Below are 16,472 nucleotides of genomic sequence, written 5' to 3'. Positions count from 1 at the left end.
CACCTTAGATTATGTTCGGGTTCATGCTTCCTGTTGTACATTCTTTGAGTTTGGACAAATGTTTAATGACATGTATCCATTATGACAGTATTGTGCAGAGTATTTTCACTTTTCTAGAAATCTTCTGCCTGTTTCATCCTTCCCTCCCCATGAATTCCTGACAACCAGTGATCTTTTCATGTCTTTATAGTTTTGCCTTTTCCAGAATGTCAGAGAGTTGGGATCATACAGTGCTAATGGTTCTTTTAAAGTAGTTCTTGAGATTTATGGTATGTTGCCTTGTTCATTCATTTTAATTGCTGAATGAGTAAGTGACAAAATATTTATCATTTGCCTTCTGAAGGGCAATTAGGCAATTTCTCCTCTCTTACTTGGTAGAACATTTTAGGTCGGAAATAGTTTTGCCTCAGAATTTTGAACCTGTTGTTCCATTCCTTTCTAGTTTTCATGGCAGCTGATGAGAATGTAATAATAAACACACAGGTAGTGCTTATGATGGCCTGGTTGTGTCTTAACCTCTCTATGTAATATAGATCATTTAATCTTTATAAATCTGCAGTCTATATGTAGATTTAGAAAGCTATGATCTATATATGGATTTATAAATCTATATAAATATCTACAAAAATATAACTACCTATATATAGATAAATATAAATAAATATAGATAAGTCTATTATATAGATATTTAATATAATTATAAATATCTATATAATATATTATAGATTATATTATAGATTATAATACCTATATATTAGTTATATAATATAGATTATATTATATATATTTGACATTAATTTAAATATCTATGAATATAGATATTATGCTGATGTTTACATAAATATCTATGTAATATCTATATAAATCTACAATCTGCATATGGATTTATAAATCTATAGAAGTCTATATTGTATAGATTTATAAATCTAAGTAAATTCTACAATCCATCTATAGATTTATAAATGTATATAAGTACTTATAATAGAGACTATTATTATCCCCATTTTTTGGCCATGCCTCCAGCATGCAGAAGTTCCTGGAACATGGATCAAACCCACAGTGACAATGCTAGATCCTTAATCACCAGGCCACCAGAAAACTCCATTATTATTCCCTTTTTTTTTTTTTCATTTTTTGGCAGCCCTGCGGCATATGGAGTTCCTGAGCCAGGAATCAGATCACAGCAGTAGTTGCAATCTCTACCGTAGATGTGGTAATGCTGTATTCTTAACCCACTATACCAGGCCAGGGATGGAACTTGCATCCATCTCAGTGTTCCCAAGATGCCACCTATCCCATTGTGCCACAGTGGGAACTTCTATCCCCATTTTAAATATGAGGAAATTGAGGCACAGGAAAGCTAAGTACCTCACCCCAAATTCTATAGCAAAAATGTAGGAAGGCCTGCCTATGAACCCAGCTAGTGTACCTTGAGAGCTGCTTCTCAACGCCTGGATTATATCACTTCTCATGACAGATTAATTCCTGATCCTTTGTATATGACCTGGTCTTTTATCTGGGGTCCGCTGCCGAGATTCCCATATTTGTGCAGGTGTAAACCTAGTTTCCCTTACATCTCCCGTTTTCTTCCTGGGCTTTCTCTGATGCCTGAGTGCGATGGTCCTATTCCTGCTGGGACCCACCTTGTCCTCACTCGTGTGCAACCCATGATGGAGTGTATAGCTCAGGAGATAACCCTTGCCCGACAGGGGCACAAACTCTCAGATAAATGCTTCTCCTGCCTGACCTTCAGGTGAGACATTCAGGTGCTCCTCAGATGGTTCCTTAGGGGCTGCCCCCTTGGATTAAGCTCCAGGTTCCCATAGAATGGACCAATCAAATCGTGCTTTCTCTTTCCACATCAGTCCTGCTTCTTGGATCACTTCTCAAATAAGCGTCCTATTTGCAAGCTTTGGACTAGGGCTTTCCTTAGGGGTGGGTGGGGTGGGTGGGGTGGTGGGCAGGGAAATAGTTGGTATCCGAAGTGGTCCTGGGAGTCCCCCATTGTAGTGCAGCAGAAACGAATCCTACCAGTAACCATGAGGACGCAGGTTCGATTCCTGGCCTCACTCAGTGGGTTTGTTGCAGTGAGTTGTGGTGTAGGTTGCAGACGTGGTTCGGATCTTGTGTTGCTGTGGTTGTGGTGTAGGCCAGCTGCTGCAGCTCTGATTTGACCCCTAGCCCAGGAACTTCCATATGCTGTGGGTGTGGCTGTAAAAAAAGCAAAAAAAAAAAAAAAGAAGAAGAGGAAGAGGAAAAAAAGGAGAAGGAGAGGGAGAGGGAGGAGAAGGTGGAGGAGGAGAAGGAGGAGGAGGAGGAGGGGAAGGGGAAGGGGAGGAAGAGGAGGAAGAGGAGAAGGAGAAGCAGCAGCAGCCCTGGAAAGCAGGCCTTTCGAACTGCATCACTTACCAGTCAGGTCGTAGCACGGACCCCATTGCTGGAGGTGGATGGAGTGGGAAACACCCTTGACGTCACACTTACCCGACTCACTGCAGCAGCAGCTTGGGGGGAAGGGCAGGTGATGACGAAGTTTTCACTTAAGAGACAGGTGAGGCCTTTGAATAGCATGCGACAGTGTGGATGACAAGGAGCACAGATTGGGTTAATGCTTCAGACACTAACTGGCACCTTAGCGCCGGCTTTAAAAATGGAAGACCGGAATACCGCCATGGCAGGGTTTAAAGAAGGTATCATGCCTCGTTGGGGCAGGACTGAATTGCTCAGGTGACAGAGCTACAAAGAGGACTGGGTCTGCAGCCTTGACCGGCGTCCCATGCAAATGCCAAGACCGTGATAGGAAAGGAGTGGGACCTTGAGACCTACCGTGATATGTGGGTGGATAAACCTAAGAACCTCCAAGTCCCTGAAAGTCTCCAGTCTGACACAAGTAGTCCCCCACCCCTGCTCCCCAATCCTGAAGAGAGAGAAGCTTCATTTTGCATCATTCCAGGCAAAGACCTCAACAGAGGCAGATCCCTCTTGTTATGATATGTTTTCTCCTTAAGCTCTGCCTGTGCCTCCACCATTGCCTCAGACTAATAACCAGGGTCAGGTCACAGCACAGCTTAAGCAAGAAAATACAGTCAGTTCTTTAGGAGGAAAGAGCATACATGTCAAACAAATTGCAATACCTCCTGGCAGAAACCAAGGGAGCACATTTGGGAATGGATCTTGAAAATGTTGGAGCAGACAAGGCAGAATATACAACTGAAGAGGGAAGGATTTATTAATAAGGGAGCACGCTCCTGTAGTGTGAAATCTGATGGGGTCTGGATATCACTGCAGGGCACCTATCGCTCATTCTGTGCAACCTGAAAAGGCACCGTGCAACAGAGGCTGATGGAGAAACACCTGCCTTCCTCCTCCTAGACAGTTCTCTCTGGGTTCTGCATCTGTGGGTTAAACCAGCCATGTATTGGAAATTGATCTAAAAGGCACTTGAACATCCATGGATTCTGGTACCCGTGGGGTTCCTGGAACCAGTCCTCCTCGGATACCGAGAGACCACTGAACTGAGACATTCTATGAGGTTCATCAGAAAATCCCTGGCACAATGATCCCTGCATTCACAGGGGCTACCAGTTCACTGAGGTACTTTTACCCTGGCTTTCTTACCTCTGCCTTGCTTTTCCCAGTTTCTCACTCCTGATCCCAGGGATTTATTGTTAAATAAACTAACTGCACAAAAGCTCCCGTCTCAGCTTTGCTTTTGGAGATTAAAGGGAAGACCTGGGCTAAGATAACCCGTTACTTGGCGAATAGGTTCCTTAGATTGATCTACCAGTTTTCTTACCTGATAAGGCCATTTTGGGGTATATTTTGTATTCTTCGGGTTTACTCTGCTTCCCCCCCCCCACTTCCTTTTTTTCCCTTTTTTACATCTGCACCTGCGGTGTATGAGAGTTCTTAGGCTAGGGGTTGAATCCGAGCTGCATCTGCCAGCCTACACCACAGCCACAGCAACCCTGAATCTGAACTGCAGTGGAGACTTATGCCACAGCTGTGGCAACACTGGATCCTTAACCAGTGTTGAGGCCAGGGATCAAACCCACAACTTCATGGAGACTATTTTGGGTCCTTAATCTGCTGAACTCCAACAGGAACTCTTCCCTGATGTCTTGATTTAGATGCTTATTAACGCATTGATTTTTCTATAAAAAAATTTTAATATGTACATTTAAGGCTGTAACTTTTCCTGTTTTCACCATAGCCCACAACTTGGTATGTTGTCTTTTCATAATTGGTTTTGTCAAAATATTTTGAAATTTTAATTAAGATGCTTCTTTGACCTGTAAATTATTTGTAAGTGTGTAGGGACAGTTTTATTAGTCTTTCTGTCATTGGTTTCTGATTTCTCTGCTTTGCGATCAGAGAATGGGAACTTGGCAATGTCCATTCTGTGGGATTTGTTGTGATGTGTTTTGTGGAGTAGAACATTCCCAGTTTTCAGAAGTATTCTGGGTTAGCTTGAGAAGAATTTAGGTTTCTTTTGTTTGTGTTTTATTTTATTTATTTATTTATTTATTTTATTTTATATTTTGTCTTTTTTTTTTTTTTTTTTTTTTTAGGGCCACACCTGTGGCATATGGAGTTTCACAGGCTAGGGGTTGAATTGGATCAGTAGCCACCAATGACAGCTCCGAGTGGCATCTGTGACCTACACTGCAGCTCATGGCAATGCCAGAACCTTAACCCACTGAGCAAGGCCAGAGATTGAACCTGAGCCCTTATGGATACTTGTCGAGTTTGTTACCACTGAGCCACAATGCGAACGCCGTTTTTTTTTGTTTTTTTTTTTTTTGAGTTGTTCAATCCATTTTTCTCATTGATTTTTTTTGTCTCCTTGAGAGAAAGGTGTGTTGAATGCATCAAATTTGTTTTGTATAATCTGATGTTATATTGCTGTTTGTTCCATGTGGATTCAGGGTTTTTATTTCTGCCTAGTGGGTTGTGCCTTTTATTATTCTGAAATGATTTTCTTTATTTCTAATAATACTTTCTACCTCTGTATCTGTTTTGTCTGCCATTTTTAAGCTTTCTCGTGGTTAGTATTTCCTTCCTATGTTATTTTACTGACTGTTATTTTAATCTTTTCTGTGTCATTTTGCTTATATCTACCTAATCCGTGAGTTTCTGTCTTTTAACTGATAAGGTTATTTATATTTATTTTAATAACTGATATGTTTGAATTTATTTATACCATCCTATTTGGTGCTTTATTTTTGGCTTCTCTTAACGTTTTCTTCTATTCCTTTTCTGCCTTCTATTGAATGGGTTTGTTTTTCTCTATTGTCTTTTCTCCTCCACTGGTTTAAGAGTTGTCATGGTTTTGTGTTACAGCTGCACAGTGGAATTCTATCCAACAGGTTAGCTACTGATAAAGTTATCATTAAGGCAGAACAAGAAGAATTTAACATAAATGTAACTCCCCCTCCCCTTAGTGTGCACTGTGTGTGTGTCATCATACATCAGCTAGGTCCCCTTAAACGACACAGGAATGCCAGCTCAGCCTCCAAAAGCAGTTCCCTCCTGGCTCTGGCAAGGTAACTCCTTAGGAGATAACGTTCCTTTCTCAATCCTGTAAGGGTCAGGGTGACCTGCTACTTGCCTTGTTGGACTATGTAAATTGTCAATGTCACTTTGATGTATAACCCTTTGCCTCAAAAACATTTTACCATGCTCTGACCTCTAATGGGCAGAACAGTCCTCAGGGCTCTCCCATTGTCTTGGATTATAACCCTCAGGTTGACTCAGGTAAAGTTCTCCCATTGTCTCTTAAAAAACTAAGTTAACATGTTTTTACATTATAATGGATGTCCTATTTTTGCTTTCTTTCTTTCTTTCTTTTGGCAGCCCTGTGGCCTATGGAGCTCCCAGGCCTGGGATCAGATCTGAGTCACAGCCTCGAACCAAGCTGCAGTTGCAGCAACACCAGATCCTTAACCCACTGCACCGGGCCAGGGATTTAACCTGCTTTCCAGTGCTCCCAATCCCCGTTGCAGCATAGCAGGAGTTCCTGGATATCCTTTTCTCCCCAGCTTTATTGAGGTATAATTGACACATAGAGTTGTAATATGTTTAAAGTGTACACTGTGAAGATTTGATAGAGTTTACACTGTGAAAGGATTCTCGCAATTGAATTAATAACACATGCATCACCTCACATGTAATAGTGGATGTCTTAATATTTAAAAAGTGTCCATATATACACAATGAAATACTACTTAGCCATGAAAAAGAACAAAATAATGCCATTTGCAGCAACATGAATGGAACTAGAGACTCTCATACGAAGTGAAGTAAGTCAGAAAGAGAAGGACAAAAACCATATGATATCACTTATATCTGGAATCTAATATACATCACATATGAAACTTTCCACAGAAAAGAAACTCATGTACTTAGAGAACAGACTTGTGGTTGCCAAGGGGGAGGGGGAGGGAGTGGGATGGACTGGGAATCTGGAGTTAATGGATACAAAGTGGTGCACAGCACTGGGAACTATATCTAGTCACTTATGATGGAGCATAATGGAGGATAATGTGAGAAAAAGAACGTATATATGTATGTGTGACTGGGTCACTTTGCTCTATAGTAGAAAATGGACAGAATACTGTAAACCAGCCATAATGGAAAAAAAATCATTAAAAAAAAAATCTCAAAAAAACCAAAAAAAAGCGTCTGTTTGTACTCAGCCATAAGAAAGAACAAAATAATGTCATTTTCAGAAACACGGATGCAACTAGAGATGATCATACTAAGTGAAGCAAGTCAGAAAAAGAAAGATAAATACCATGTGATATCACTTAGAATCTAAAATATGGCACATGTGAGCCTATCTGTAGAACGGAAACAGACTCACAGACATGGAGGACAGATTTGTGGTTGCCAAGGGGGAGGGGGAGGGAGTGGAATGAATGGGGAGTTGGGATTAGTAGATGCAAACTGTTACATCACATTTAGAATGGATAAGCAATGAGGTCCTACTGTATAGCATGGGGAACTATATCCAGTCTCTTGGGATAGACTATGACGGAAAATAATATAAGAAAAGGAATGCAGGAGTTCCCGTCATGGCACAGTGGTTAACGAATCCGACTAGGAACCATGAGGTTGCGGGTTCGGTCCCTGCCCTTGCTCAGTGGGTTAACGATCCGGTGTTGCCGTGAGCTGTGGTGTAGGTTGCAGATGCGGCTCGGATCCCGCGTTGCTGTGGCTCTGGCGTAGGCCGGTGGCTACAGCTCCGATTCAACCCCTAGCCTGGGAACCTCCATATGCCGCGGGAGCGGCCCAAGAAATAGCAACAACAAAAAAGACAAAAAAGAAAAAAAAAAAAGAAAAGGAATGCATAGCTATGTGTGACTGGGTCACTTTGCTGCATAGCCAAAATTGGCCCAACATTGTAAATCAACTATATGTTAATAAAAATAAATTAATATTAAGAAAATAAATAAAAAGTGTATATTTCACTTAACGATGTGTAAACGTAATTACTACTTCTACTGACCTTCTGAATAAGACAAGGAACTTAGCATGCTTTAACTCTGATAGCTCCTCTTCTTCTTGTTATTATTGTTTATTATTTTGGTCCAATCTTGTTCCATAGTTCCCCTCACAGATTAGTCATCATTCTTTTGTTTTATATAGTTATTGTTGGTTTGCCATTTTCCTTCTTCACCTTTATTCTCACATCTCACTCTTTTCTTCTGGAGTCGTCACTTTCTTTTTTTCTAGAGGTACCATTTGTAGTTTTTCTTTCCAATAAGGGTTTCTGAGTGGTAAACTCTTTTAGTCTTTGGAGACACTTTTTAGCTTACTGTCACATTTCCCTGCTAGTTTAGGCAGATATAAAATTAAAGAATGACAGTGTTTCCCCTGGCTCTTTAAAGATTCAGTGAACTTTAGGTATCTATTTTTGCTGATAGGAATATGCTGTATTCTAATTACCATTTTTTTTGTAAATTACATGTCTTTCCTCTTTGATAACTTCTAAGACTTTGTCCTTGGGGTCCTGAAGTTTTATGACAGTGTATCTAGATTTGGATGTATTTTTATTTATCCTAGGTGGGGGCTGGTTGCCAGGGGAACCAGTTATGTGATCAGAGGGCTGGGACTTTCAGTCCCACCTCCAGCCTCTGAAGAGGAGAGGTGATGGATGCTAAATCAATCACTAATGGCCAATAATTTGATCAATCATGCCTAATTTAATAAAGCATCCATAAGACCCCACAAGGATGGAGTTTGTGTGTTAGTGAATACATTTGGAGACTTGGGGAAGGATGGTATACTCAGCACAGAAGCTAGGTGCCTTTTCCCACATGCCTTATGCATCTCTTCCATTTAGCTATTCCTGAGTTATATCCTTTTATAATAAACTGTCCATCTAGTAAGTATAGCGTTTCTCTCTGAGTTCTGTGACTGGCTCTAGCAATAATAAAACCCAAGGAAGGGTTTGGTGGAGCCTCTGATCTATAACAGTGGGTCAGAAGCACAGGTGATAACCTAGACTTGCTCTGGGTGCCTGAAGTAGGGCAGGGGAGCAGTTTTGTAGGACTGGAGCCCTTCACTTGTGGGGTCTGATGCTGTCTCCCAGCAGACAGTGTCAGAATTGAGACAATTGCTGGGTGGTGTGGAACCCCACCCCCACCCCCACAACACATACATTGGAGTTGGTCTCAGAATTGGGTAGAGTCTAATTCCTCTTCCATTGGATATACATTAGGCTTAGGAACTTGTATGACCAATAGAATCTGGCAGAAGTCATGTTCTGGCACTTCTGATACCAGATCCAAAGAAACTTGCATCTTTGGCGCAGGTCTCTTAGAATATCTTTGATGGGAATCCTTGTTCCCTAAGTAAGAAATCTGGCCACTCTGCGATCAATGTGCTGGAGCAACTTAATGTGTAGTTGAACTCGTGCTTTAAATTATCCCCATCAGAGGTCAAGACAGGTAAGGGAAGCCACATTGAATTCTTCTGACCACATTTGACACCGTGTGAAACAGGATCACCCAGCTGAGAACTTCCTGGATTCCTACAGCACAGAATCTTGAGATCTAATGAAATGTTACTGTTTTAAACCATGAAGTGTTAGGGTAATTTGTCATGCAGTTGTAGATAACAGCAGTATGGGTTTTCTTAGGCATTTCTACAACTCTTTTAGCTTCTGTTTCATGCTTTCCATGTTTTTTTGTTTGTTTTGGCCAAACCTGTGGCATGTGCAAATTCCCAGACCAGGGATTGAACCCGAACCACAGCAGTGACCATGTGCTAGTTTACCAGGGAACTCTCCTTTCCATCTCCCAATCTTTCAATAGATAATTTTATCAGAATGGTATTCCAGATCATTGATTCTCCCTTTAGCCATGTATAATCTTTTTTTTTTTTTTGTCTTTTGTCTTTTTTTGTTGTTGTTGTTGCTATTTCTTGGGCCGCTCCCTCGGCATATGGAGGTTCCCAGGCTAGGGGTCTAATCGGAGCTGTAGCCTCCGGCCTACGCCAGAGCCGCAGCAACACGGGATCTGAGCCGCGTCTGCCACCTACACCACAGCTCACGGCAACGCTGGATGGTTAACTCACTGAGCAAGGGCAGGGATCAAACCCGCAACCTCATGGTTCCTGGTTGTATTCGTTAACCACTGCGCCACGACAGGAACTCCTTTTTTTTTTTTTTTGTATTTTCTAGGGCCACACCCTCGGCATATGGAGGTTCCCAGGCTAGGGGTCTAATCAGAACTGTAGCCGCTGGCCTACACCACAGCCACAGCAACGCCCGATCCAAGCCGAGTCTGTGACTTTCACCACAGCCCATAGCAACGCCAGATCCTTAACCCACTGAGCAAGGCCAGGGATCAAACCCGCACCCTCATGGTTCCTAGTCGGATTCATTAACCACTGAGCCATGACGGAAACTCCTGTAGTTTTTAGTTTTATACTCATTTTTAGTGACATACCTTTTCTTGAGATTTTTTTTTTTTAATGGAACTAGAACACTTAGCATTTTCCTGCCATGCACCTGCAGCCATCATTAGCCAAGGACCGAGATTTGTCATAACTTTAGGACCACTTAGGATGAGTAACATTGGACTTCGAACCCAAACGAAGGTTAAAATTCTTTCACCCAGACCTTGGGCAGAGACAAACAATTGTCATCGTGCAGCTGTGTGAATCTTTGTTTTTCGAGTTTACATATTTTGTTTTTAACAACAACAACAACAACAAAGCTTATGCAGAAATTTTAACTCCCACTCTGTCCCAGTGGGAATCCAGTCGTCCTCTTTCATTCCCTGCATAGATGTTAAAAGCAAACTTTTAGGTTACCAGGGTGATAATGAACTCCAGGTGAGCCGCTTTGGATCAGCACAGACACTTCCTGCTCTTTTTTTGATTTTCTCCTCATTTCTAATAAACTGGGGCTTTCCTTTTCTTTATTGAGAGGTTAGCTATGCATTCCCTTTTTGTTCTATTTTGTAAAACATTTCTAAATGTTTGTAACTGGTCCATATGTTACTTAAATAGGAGTTGTTTCTATGTTTACCTAAAAACTCTGAGTTTCTTTTTCCCTCCTTCTTTGGCAAATATTTATATTTTCTGTTTTTTAATTTTTTGTGAAATGATTATTACTTTTTTACTAACAAGGTTTTAATGATATAATTATGTATATGTGTGTGTATGGATATATATGTATATATTCACCCCAAAAGATGAATGAAATAATGCATTTTCATTACATTTCTCCTTCTTATTCCGTCATTTCTGTTATTTACCATGAATTAGAATTTTCCTTCTTAGTTTTATTGTATCAATTTACTATCTTTTATTCTTGTAGGAATTTTTAAAGAAAATGTAACAGTTATATTGTGGAATTCTATTATTTAGACTTAATTCTATATATAAACTACAGGCCAATCTCAATGATGAACATCGATGCAAAAATCTTCAACAAAATACTAGCAAACCACATCCAACAATACATTAAAAGGATTGTACATCGTGATCAAGTGGGATTTATCCCAGGGATGCAAGGGTTCTTCAATATCCACAAATCAATCAGTGTGATATACCACATTAACACACTGAAGAATAAAAAACATATGATCCTCTCAATAAACGCAGAAAAAGCCTTTGACTAAATCCAACACCCATTTCTGATAAAAACCCTTCAGAAAGTGGGCACAGAGGGAACCTACCTCAACATGATAAAGGCCATATATGACAAACCCACAGCTAATGTCATTTTCAGTGATGAAAAGCTGAAAGAATTCCCACTGAGATCAGGAACAAGACAAGGATGTCTGCTCTCACCACTACTCTTCCACATAGTTTTGGAAGTCCTAGCCACAGCAATCAGAGAAGTAAAAGAAATAAAAGGAATCCAACTTGGAAAGGAAGAAGTAAAACTATCCCTATTTGCAGATGACATGATACTCTACCTCGAGAAACCTAAAGACTCTACCAGAGGAGTTCCCGTCGTGGCACAGTGGTTAACGAATCTGACTAGGACCATGAGGTTTCGGGTTTGATCCCTGCCCCTGCTCAGTGGGTTAACGATGCGGCGTTGCCGTGAGCTGAGGTGTAGGTCACAGACGCGGCTCGGATCCGGCGTTGCTGTGGCTCTGGCTTAGGCTGGTGGCTACAGCTCCGATTAGACCCCTAGCCTGGGAACCTCCATATGCCGAGGGAGCGGCCCAAGAAATGGCAAAAAGACAAAAAAAAAAAAAAAAGAGACTCTACCAGAAAACTGATAGAGCTCACCCATGAATTTGGCAAAGTCGCAGGATACAAAATTAATACACAGAAATTGATGGCATTTCTATACACTAACAATGAAAGAGCAGAAAGAGAAATTAGGGAAGCAATCCCGTTTACCATCGCATCCAAAAGAATAAAATACCTAGGAGTAAACCTACCCAAAGAGACAAAAGACCTGTACTCTGAAAACTAGAAGACACTGATGAAAGAAATCAAAGATGACACAAATAGATGGAAAGACATACCATGCTCTTGGATTGGAAGAGTCCATATTATCAAAATGACTCTACTACCCAAGGCAATCTACAGATTCAAGGCAATCCCTATCAAAGTACCAAGGGCACAGACCTTGAACAAAATATTTGAAAGTTTGGAAGCACAAAAGACCCAGAATAGCCACAGACATCCTGAAAAAGAAAAATGGAGCTGGAGGCATCAGGCTCCCTGACTTCAGACGATACTACACAGCAGCAGTCATCAAAACCATATGGTACTGGCACACAAAGACCAGACATATAGATCAGTGGAACAGGATAGCAAGCCCAGAATTAAACCCACGCACCTACACTAAACCAATCTATGACAAAAATACAATGGAGAAAGGACAGCTTGTTCAATAAGTGGTGCTGGGAAAACTGGACAGCCACATGGAAAAGAATGACATCAGAACACTCCCTAACACCATACACAAAAATAAATTCCAAATGGATTAAAGACCTAGAGAGAAGACCAGATACTATAAAACTCTTAGAGGAAAACACAGGCCAAACACTTGCCAACCTAAACCACAGCAACATTTTAGATTCACCTCTTAGACGGGTGACAGTAAAAACAAAAATAAACAAAAGGGACTTAATTCAACTTAAAAGTTTCGGCACAGCAAAGGAAACCCTAAACAAAACAAAAAGACAACCCACAGAATGGGAGAAAATCCTTGCAAATGAATCAACTGACAAGGGATTAATCTCCAAAATTTATAAGCACCTCCTACCACTCCATACCAAAAAAACAAACAACCCCATCAAAGAATGGGCAGAATATCAAAATAGACAGTTCCCCAAAGGCGACATACAGATGGCCAAAAAAACACATGAGAAGATGGTCCACATCACTCATTATTAGAGAAATGCACATCAAAACCACTCTGAGGTACCACCTCACACCAGCCAGAATGGTCATCATCAAAAAGTCCACAAACAATAAGTGCTGGAGAGGGTGTGGAGAAAAAGGAACCCTGTTACACTGCTGGTGGGATTGTAAATAGGTGCAACCACTGTGGAAAATAGTATGGCGATTCCTCAGAAAACTAGAAATAGAACTACCATTTGATCCGGCAATCCCACTCCTGGGCGAATATATATATATATATATATATATATTTTTTTTTTTTTGTCTTTTTGCCTTTTCTAGGGCCGCTCCCTTGGCATATGGAGGTTCCCAAACTGGGGTTCTAATGGGAGCTGAACATGCCGGCCTATGCCATAGCCACAGCAAAGCAGGATCTGAGCTGCATCTGAGACCTATACCACAGCTCACAGCAACGCCGGATCCTTAACGCATTGAGCAAGGCCAGGGACCGAACCCGAAACCTCATGGTTCCTAGTTGGATTTGTTAACCACTGCGCCGCCAAGATGGGAACTCCCTTAATTCTATTTTTAAAATGATCTGTTACTCATCTGGGTTCTTTCTGATCACAACTTCTTTTTTTTTCTTTTTTCTTTTTTTTGTCTTTTTAGGGCTGCACCTACGGCATATGGAAGTTCCCAGGCTAGGGGTCCAATCAGTTCTAGCTGCTGGTCTACGGCACAGCCATAGCAATGCAAATCGGAGTCTGTGACCTATACCACAGCTCACGGCAAGGCCAGATCCTTAACTCACTGAGCGAGGCCAGGAATTGAACCTGCGATCTCATGGATACTGGTTGGGTTTCTTACTGCTGAGCCATGACGGGAACTCCCCTGATCACAACTTCTTTGTTGTGAACTTCTTCTTTTTTTGGCTGTACCCTTGGCATGTGGAAGTTCCCAGGTGAGGGATCCAACCCGTGCCACAGCAGCAACCCAAGCTGCTGAAGTGACAGCACCAGATCCTTAACCTGCTGAGCCACAAGAGAACACTAAATTTATTTGATTCATGCTTTATGATTGGATTATGACTCAAGTTGATTTTTTTCCAGGATACATATCTAAGTATTATATATTCTGACTTCTTAAATATTTGAAATTTCATGGGCTTTAATATTTGGAAAACTATCTTTCCTAGTTGGGTAGAGAATTTGGGGGTCACATCTTTTCTATTCAAAAATTCAGTAAATATAGTTGTATTCCTTTAGAGTCTAATGCTGCCAAAGTGAAGTCAGAAACAAGATTAACTTTTTCCTGTTTCTTCTGTCTGGATACTTTTAGGATTCTTTTTTTGTTTTTGAATAATCTCTGCAAGAGGATAAATCATAAAGTTAGTTCTCTATTAAATTTCTCTGGAACACCATGAGTTCACATAGTGAGTTCAGGCAATAAGAACACCAAGCACTGCATATTTACACATTTCTTTATATCAGTAAAGTTTTCTTCTACTATATCCTTAAATGTTTTTAATATTTCTTTTTATGCTTTTTAAAAAGAACCCCTAATCCCTACATAATGTATCTCTAACATCTGTCTTTGATACATGTCATTGTTTTCTTAATCAGTGTATTTTCCTTATCCCTTTTCTTCGTGTTTTCTGCAGGTTGCATCACCCTTACTTTTGTGACACTAATGAAGATTTTTGCCATCTAATTTCTGTTGCTCAGTCTTCTGAAGATAGTTCTCCGTTCTGCAATATTTGTTTTGTTTTGTTTTTTACTCTTGTCAGCTCACTTTTCATCCTATTGCCTTGCTGCCTTGTCTTTCAATTCTTATTTCTTCTTTGGGTTCCTCTTTCATAGTGTTTATATTATATGTCATTTCCTGGGGAGCACAAAGTGAACCTTGCTTAAATTTTCTGCTCTTTTCTGCTAAGTTTTGTACCAACATATATTTTTCATTTGCTTTTCTATTGGTTATATTTCTTTCCATTCATCTTGTATTTTGCAGAACTTTTGCATATTTTTTTCCTGCTTACTCATCTTTGAAATAGATGCCCTTTTCTTTCTACCACTTGACAGGAATATTGCGAATGGAAAATCTTTGGCAGTTCTTCCTTTTTATTTGCCTATGTGTTGAAATTTAGTTTTGCATTAAGGGCTAACTCTTGGATTTTTTTGTTTAGTCATTTACCTGCTTAGAGTTCAGGTTGTATGGAATGGAGAGGTGGAGAAGAGAAGTTGGGGAGAGTATTATGGCAGGTTTGGGTATATTACCCTGAAACACAATCTCCACACCCCCAAATCTGTTAAAGCAACTGGAGTTCTGCCTGGTCTTGCCAGCCCTGGAATTAAGTAGGATGGTCTGGGAGAAGCCAATTCCATATAAAGAGCAATGTTTCAAAGGGCCATTTGTTTATAGAATAGGTGGAATAGGTGCTCATTTTTCTTTAGTAAATTGATTTCAGTTGCTAGCTAGGAAGTTCTTTTGAAGCATCTCTCTTCAAGATTAGCACCATCTCTGGTCATTCTTCCTCTGGCTACTAAGCTATATTCACTGGTCACCATCTCTTTTAACCCTTGAGTCCTGGTGGTTTCCACTGATGGCTACTTATTTTTGTTGGGTCTTCCTCCCAACCTTTGCTCTTCCAAACTGAGTACTAATAGGACCTTCAGAAACTTTTCCATTTTCCCACAACTATAAGTCTTAAATAGGGGAGATAAGTCTTGAACTTGGTCTTGTCCAATTAGTTCATCTTAGGGGTTTGTGGAATGGGATTGTGGCCATTCTATACTTCCATGATAAAAATGGAATTTCCAGTGCTCTTTTTTGGACTTTGTGATCTCAGGGAAAAGAATTTTAGAAGTTTAAGTTTTTATATATTCAAATCTATTTAACACTGTGAATAATAACTTTATTATTTTTTTGTTCTGTAATTTTAGTTACACTACAGATTGTTTTTCTTACATGTGTAAGACCTATATGAAATTTGTATATCATCCTAGGTGTTCTGTATTTAAAGTTAAAATGAAATTGCTTCAGTGTTGAAAATATTCAATTAGTAGTGGCCAAAATCTGTAATAAAACATAGTTGAACTATAGCTCCCCCCTACAAGGTTGTTGATTTCTTAAAATTATATCTACTTGTATTTATATCCTCAGATTTATTGAAAATATATAGCCTTGGTTATGCTATCCTTATGAATCTCCTCCCCCAAGGAGTACTGTAATATTTATGAATGTGCTATTGTCTTGCAGTCCTCACAAATCTCTAATATTGCTAAAACCAATCAAGCTGGCTGAAGACATCACAAACCAACCTTTCTAGACAGAGAGATAAAAAATGTCACCCAAATGAAGGAAAAATTCTTTGGTGCATCCGTTTTCTGTGTTTCTCAAGCATGTCTTCCTTTCTCTATGTTGGAAGTTTCCACTTATGTATACCATTTAGGTATAAGAGACACTTGATTTTTAGGATGTTTTGCAAACCCTCAGATCTATGCATATGGAAATATTTAAGAGTCTCATGCTCTACTGACTGAGCTGGCTGGGTGCTGCATATGGAAATATTTAAAACCTTATACCAAAATGAGAAACCCCCATTTCTAGGAAGATTCTCAATGACTTGGACATTTTTAATATATCAAAACTTCCCA

This window comes from Phacochoerus africanus, chromosome 12 (assembly GCF_016906955.1).
Source record: "Phacochoerus africanus isolate WHEZ1 chromosome 12, ROS_Pafr_v1, whole genome shotgun sequence".
In the NCBI taxonomy this organism is placed as follows: Eukaryota; Metazoa; Chordata; class Mammalia; order Artiodactyla; family Suidae; genus Phacochoerus; species Phacochoerus africanus.
The sequence above is the reverse complement of the archived record's forward strand: the minus strand, read 5'-3'. Positions refer to the sequence as shown.